The sequence below is a fragment of the Lynx rufus genome, unplaced genomic scaffold (genome assembly GCF_022079265.1).
Source record: "Lynx rufus isolate CCGP_SWC_20201006 ecotype Redwood Valley unplaced genomic scaffold, mLynRuf1.p SCAF_9, whole genome shotgun sequence".
Lineage (NCBI taxonomy): Eukaryota > Metazoa > Chordata > Mammalia > Carnivora > Felidae > Lynx > Lynx rufus.
Genome location: NW_025814897.1, coordinates 71,189,265 through 71,195,718, shown reverse-complemented (window position 1 = coordinate 71,195,718; position 6,454 = coordinate 71,189,265).

Sequence of the window (6,454 nt, the reverse complement as noted above, 5' to 3'; positions counted from 1 at the left end):
TGTAAGCTTTGTGCCATGTAGACCCTATACTACTTTCCGATAGCAGGTCACTCTCTGCCTTCCCAAAATGTTGCCAAGGGATGCAAGGATATGTCACTGTGGCGTGAGGCATAATCAAGAAACTTCCTGCTCTAACTCCCGGATAGGATGAATGAGAGACACTCAAGGCCGTAAAGAAGGAAGGAGCACTATGCTCTTCAGACCAGTGTCAGTAGGGCTTATTCCTGCTTCTCTGAAACAGATCTGCCTTTGTGTCTGGGCCTTTGCTTCTCTGAGAACAAGTTCAGTGCAGATGGTACGATGCCTTGCTGTAGGTAAATGCTTCCCAAGTGTTTGCCTGATGAACCAACCTAGAGACAAAACATGTCTTCTGTTGGAGCCTGAAAAATGGCTTGCATCGCTCTACCCAGAGGGCCCTCTAGGGAGGAGTCTTGACAGAGGAGACTTTCCCAGCTGCCAATCATCTATCATGGATTTAGGGCCCATGGTGCCCTAACCATGTATAAGGATATTGGGATTCAGGAGAATAAAACAGGAATCCTACCTTCCAAAAATCAAAGGATTAATGAAAAAGAGAAGGTACTGAGAGGTGAAAGCTGATCAGAATGATAAGGAGTATAAAGGCTAGAGCAGCTCAGATGTGTAGGCCACTATGGTCCAGAGCATTTCAAGACTCCTCAGTGAAGGTAGTCTGGAGTAGGCCTGGGGTGGGATGATTTGGGATAGGCAGAAAGTAAGAAGCCAAGTATTCCTATGTGAAGTCTTACTGGTCCTCCATCTCCTATAGGCCCAGAAAATTGCCCATTCCCTCTGTCATACTTGAAATGCTGGTCTTCAAACCCCAGACAAATAAACCTTCTGTCCCACCAGCCACCTACAAATGTCTCTTCTGAAGAACAGAAGATTTTTCTGGAAGAAAATGAGCTGAATAGGATGGCCCAAGATGCAGTGTGATGGACCAGGTTGGTCACTGAGAAGTAGACATGTTCCACACATGACATGGAAGAATTAGGTTACGTTCTATAATGATTAAAATTAGTTTTGGCTCAAAGGCAAAAGCCTTATGACTCTCCTCTTGTCTCCGCTGGGAGCACAGATTTATAAAATCTGGGAGAGAGGGGCCAGGCAAACCCACTGCAGAAGCAGACCAGTGCTGTAAGGTTTCTTATCTTTACTGTCATTGTCAAAGAATTAGGGCTCCCAAAGCATGTTTTCTAGATAACTGAAGTCAATCCTTCAGATTCCAGCAGTTTTTTCTTTGTGTTGTAGAAACTTAGCCAAATCTTCCAATAATACGTTACACATTTCCTCTGCACTTTTAAGAATATTCTTAAAATGACGAATCTTCTTTGATGAGCATCTTCAATTTCATCTGCTGTTTACTTTGTCTCTTAGAAGTTACTGTTTTTAGGGGCACCTCGGTGGCTCAGTCAGTTAAGCGTCCGACTTCATCTCAGGCCAAGATCTCACAGTTTGTGAGTTTGAGCCCCGCATCGGGCTCTGTACTGACAGCTTGGAGCCTGGAGCCTGCTTCCGATTCTGTCATCCCCTCTCTCTCTGCCCCTCCCCTGCTTGTGCTCTGTCTCTCTATGTCTCTCAAAAAATAAATAAATGTAAAACAAAAATTTAAAAAAAAAAAGAAGTTACTGTTTTTGGAAACACAATATAAGAATCTTTATCAAAGCATTTGCAAAGCAAAAGTAAGAAGGCTTCAAATTGGGGCTGAAGTGGCTCTGAGTGATATTCATAAACTTTCAAGAATGGATTTTTGTTACATCTGTTTTCCTTTTCCTTTCTACCTGCCACTCAGTGTCCCACAGAAGACCAGTAGCCTGAGAAGAATTTCAGTAAAACTTGCTTTTGGTCATTATTCTAGGGAAGTTAAGTCCCTGGGAATAAGCTAGTTCTATGCCCCAGACTTCAATTTCTGACCCCCCCCCCAACACTGATCACATTTCCTGTGATATATATGCTTATAGAACTGTTCTTTACTTCAGAAAACTGTTTGTAATGGTGTGTCTATTTGTGATTATTTGACTAATGTTTGCATCTTCTAAAAGACTGTAAATCCCAGGAAGATGGGGCCCATGACTGGTTTTGTTCACCATTACATCCCTAGAAACTAATCTAGTAAGTGCCGAATAATTTTGTGATGAATGACAAGAAGGAACATGTAGCAAGTCCAGAGCCCCGATTTCTGGTTGTGTTGGTGCTGTCTTGTGTGATCTTGGATAGAGAATTATACATCCTCTGAGTCTCAGATACCACATTTGGAAGAGGGTCTTTAACAAATGGTCATAAAGGGTTCATCCACTCTAGACTTCTAATCTTTTTAAATACAAGAAAGGATAGAAGATGTCAAGATTAGAGGATAATCCAGTATGGAGCTGGAGGAGAGGCAGTGACAGGGGTGGCCAGGTGAGTATCCCTAGAACATGGCAGAAATGACTCTTTGGAGAAATGTGATCTCTCTGTGGCCATCTGGCCTTTGGGAAAATTATGAAGGGAAGAAGTTTCTCATTCCTGTTCCTACCTCCCACTTTGTCATCAAAATGATCGTTTGGGTGCTCTACTTCCCATGGTCAGGACTAGGGTGAGACAACGGAAGCATTTACTTTGGAAGCAAAATTTAAGGAAGCACCAAAAAGCTCAGTAATCAAGAAAATATTTTAATGTAACACTTCAAAATCTAAATTAGTGCAAAAATCCATGATGAACAAGATATCAAAATTTGGGGGCACCTGCTGGTTCAGTCAGTAGAGCATGTGACTCTTGATCTCAGGTTCATGAATTTCAGCTCAACATTGGCATAGAACTTACATTAAAAAAAGAAAAAAAGACCCCATGTCGGGCTCTGTGCTGACAGCTCAGAGCCTGGAGCCTGCTTCTGATTCTGTGTCTTCCTCTCTCTATGTTTACACTGTCTCTCTGTCTCTCTCTCTCAAAAATAAATAAACATTAAAAAAAATTTTTTTTAAGATATCAGGGGTGCCTTGGTGGCTCAGTTGGTTAAGTGTTGGAGTCTTGATCTTGGCTCAGGTCATGATCTCACAGTTTGTGGGACTGAGCCCCACATAGGGCTCTGTACTGATGATGTAGAGACTGCTTGGGATTCTCTCTCTCCCTCTTTCTCTGCCCCTCCCCCACGCTCTTTCTCTCTCTCTCAAAATAAATAAATAAACTTTAAAAAAAAGATATCAAGATTTTAAAAGTCACGATCAGTATTGTGTTTTTCTTTTGCCTCAGGTTCCAATATGGCTCACCTCAACACTTCATCTGATTCTCATTTCCTCTCATTCTGATGAAACACAGGTGTGAGTGCACATAATGGAATGTGCAAGAGAAATACATTTGTGTTGGCTGCAACACTGTCCACTGGGGGGGGAATGTCAGGTGAGCACCCAGGGCTCAGGCCAGAGTTACAGCCATCCAAGAACTAGCAGGAAACCACTCATCTGCCCCTGCCCCTCAGAATGAGCCCTTGGAGGGACTGTTCCCAAAGGCCAAGAAAGAGGCTCTTGTACCAGCACAGCAATACTGTCCTCTCTTGAGACCGTTGCTGTTCTGTACACACAAATGTCAGACCCATATACAGGGTTTTCACATTTCCCCAGGTATCCATTCCACTCTGCAGACTGTAGACGGGATCCTGGCCATGAAGCAGTAAAATCCTTTACTTCCTGTCCCGCCAAACATCCCTGTCATAATAAAATCCACAGACAAACTTTACTGATCATTTTCTATCACTCTAGGAGCAAATGCGGGGAGAGGGAACAAAGTGAGCTATTTTTCTTAGCTGAGCAGTGAGAAAACATGATAAGTGGTGACAAGAAAAGATCTGTGTTCTGAGGGACATTTAATGATTCGTGAGGACCACCCCCTCTACCACCACTATCCCCCAAGGGGTGGTGTGGGTGAAGAAGGAGGCAGCTCATTAGTGCTGTTAGTCTGTCAGACTGCTGTCAGGACTGCAGTGACTATGGGGGCGGGGGGGGGGGGGGGTGCGGAGAATGCCAAAGAAGGGACAGTTCTTACTTTAAACGAATGGGAAGGTATTTTTGAAATGAAGATCAATACTTTATTGTAAAAAATGATGGGAAGGGACCATTCTTTAACTGAATACCAATACTGCCTAATAGTCGTGGCCAGCTCAGACCCTGCAAACCTGATGATGTTGGGGAAAGCAGGCAGGGCTGACGTCCAATGATCCTGCAGGTGATATGCCACTGCTCCTGGTGCCTTGGCATCCCTGTACCCCATCTGCAGTCCCAACATCCATATTTAGTCATCTTCATTGGCCTTTGGTAAGACATTGAGGACTAAGTTTAGTGATGATCTCTTATTTTATCCATTTTTACTAGAAGATTCTTTTTTTTTTTTTATGTTTATTTTTGAGAGAGAGAGACAGAGCATGAATGGGGAAAGGGCAGAAAGAGAGGGAGACACAGAATCTGAAGCAGGCTCCAGGATCCAGGCTCTGAGCTGTCAGCACAGATCCTGATATGTGGCTCAAACCTATGAACTGTGAGATCATGACCTGAACCAAAATTGAACGCTTAACTGACTGAGCCACCCAGGTGCCCCAGAAGATTCTTAATTAATAAGAATTTTAAGGAATCATGGGGCACCTAGACACTCAGGTTGAGTGTCTGATTCTTGATATTGGCTCAGGTCATGATCTACTGGGCATGAGATCAAGCCCCTTGTCATGCTCCAAGCTGACAGCGCAGAGCCTGCTTGGGATTCTCTCTTTACCTCTCTATCCACCCTTAACCTGCTCATGATTGCTCTCAAAATAAATAAATAAACATTACAAAATAATTGTAAGGAATCTCTAAAGATAATAATATATCAGGCATTTGTAATAGACATTTGGTAGATATTCTGTGGCTGGAGATCCTATGAAACACCTTGTTTTAATAGGTAGATATTCCATACCTGGAGATCCTGTGCAATACATCTTCCAAATCTGGGGATATCCACATACCAAATGGTGAGCTTAAAACAGTTGAACAGCCAAACTCTAAGGTTACCTAACTGGCTGGCTTCGTCTCCACTGTATTTGCATTAGAAATACAGAAATGAGAAACTGAAAATATTCTCAGATGATACAGCTTGCTTCATATATGGGGACTTGTCCTTTTGATATTCTCTCATTGGAATATTTTTCCCCAGATTTCTCTCAGACTTGCCTCCTGTGGTAAGCAGAATAATTATCCCTCCACCCCATATGTCCACTTCTTAATGCCTACAATCTGTGAATATGTTAGATTTCATGGCAAGGAGAAATAAGGTTGCAGGTGGAATTAAGGTTGCTAAACAGGTGATTCTGTGATGGAGAGATTACCTGTATTATCTACATAGGCCCAATGTAATCAACAAAGGTCTTTATAAGTAGAAGAGGAAAGCAGAAAAGATAGGTCCAGTGTGAGAAGGACAGTCTGATGTTGCCAGCTTTGAAGATGGAGGAATGGGGACACAAATCAAGGAATGTGGACAGCTGGAAAAGGCAAAAAAACTGATTCTCTCTTAGAACCTGTAGAAGGAATGCAGCCATAGCAACACCTAGCATTTAGCCTAGGAAGACCTATTTTGGACTTCTGAGCTCAAAAACTGTATAAGTTTGTGTGTGTGTGTGTGTGTGTGTGTGTGTGTGTGTGTGTGTGTGTGTGTGTTTTAAGCCACTGTTTGTGGTAGTTTTTACATCAGCAATAGAAAACTAATACATCTCCTTATCATTTCATCTAAGTTCAAATGTCATCTTCTTAAAGAGACATTTCTTAATATCTCACACCTGCTAAAGTATCTCACTACACACTTATTTTCATTTGATTATAATTATCTAAAGATTTTTTTTTTTTTTTGAGAGGGAGACAGAGACAGAGCACCAGCAGGAGAGGGGCAGAGAGAGGGAGACACAGAATCCGAAGCAGGATCCAGGCTGTGAGCTGTCAGCACAGAGCTCGATTGCGGGGCTCGAACTCACAACTGTGAGATTATTATGACCTGAGCCTAAGTGGGCCCTTAACGACTGAGCCACCCAGGCACCTCTGATTATAATTATCTAAAATTATTTTCTGTTTATTCCTCTTCCTTTTCACAAGAATGTAAATTCTAGGAGGGTGAGGACTTTGTTGCTCTTTTCACCTATGTATCTCCATTGCTTATGATACCACTACATGATAGACATCCAATAAATATTTGTTGCATGAATGCGCTTTAAGCTAACGACCGTAACACTCTTCCCACTGCTGAATCACAACTAGAAGACACCTGTTAGAAGAGTCCCATGCCTGGGTAGGTCCTATGTTGCAAGAAACTGCTCAATAGAAAGCAGGAGTAGAAACATACCAAATGGGAATTAACAAATAAGCAATCAGTTGCTTAAATTTAGCTAATCTAGAAAGCTTGAAGACTAAGTACCATCCATGGGCAACTGCAGCCTAATGAGTCC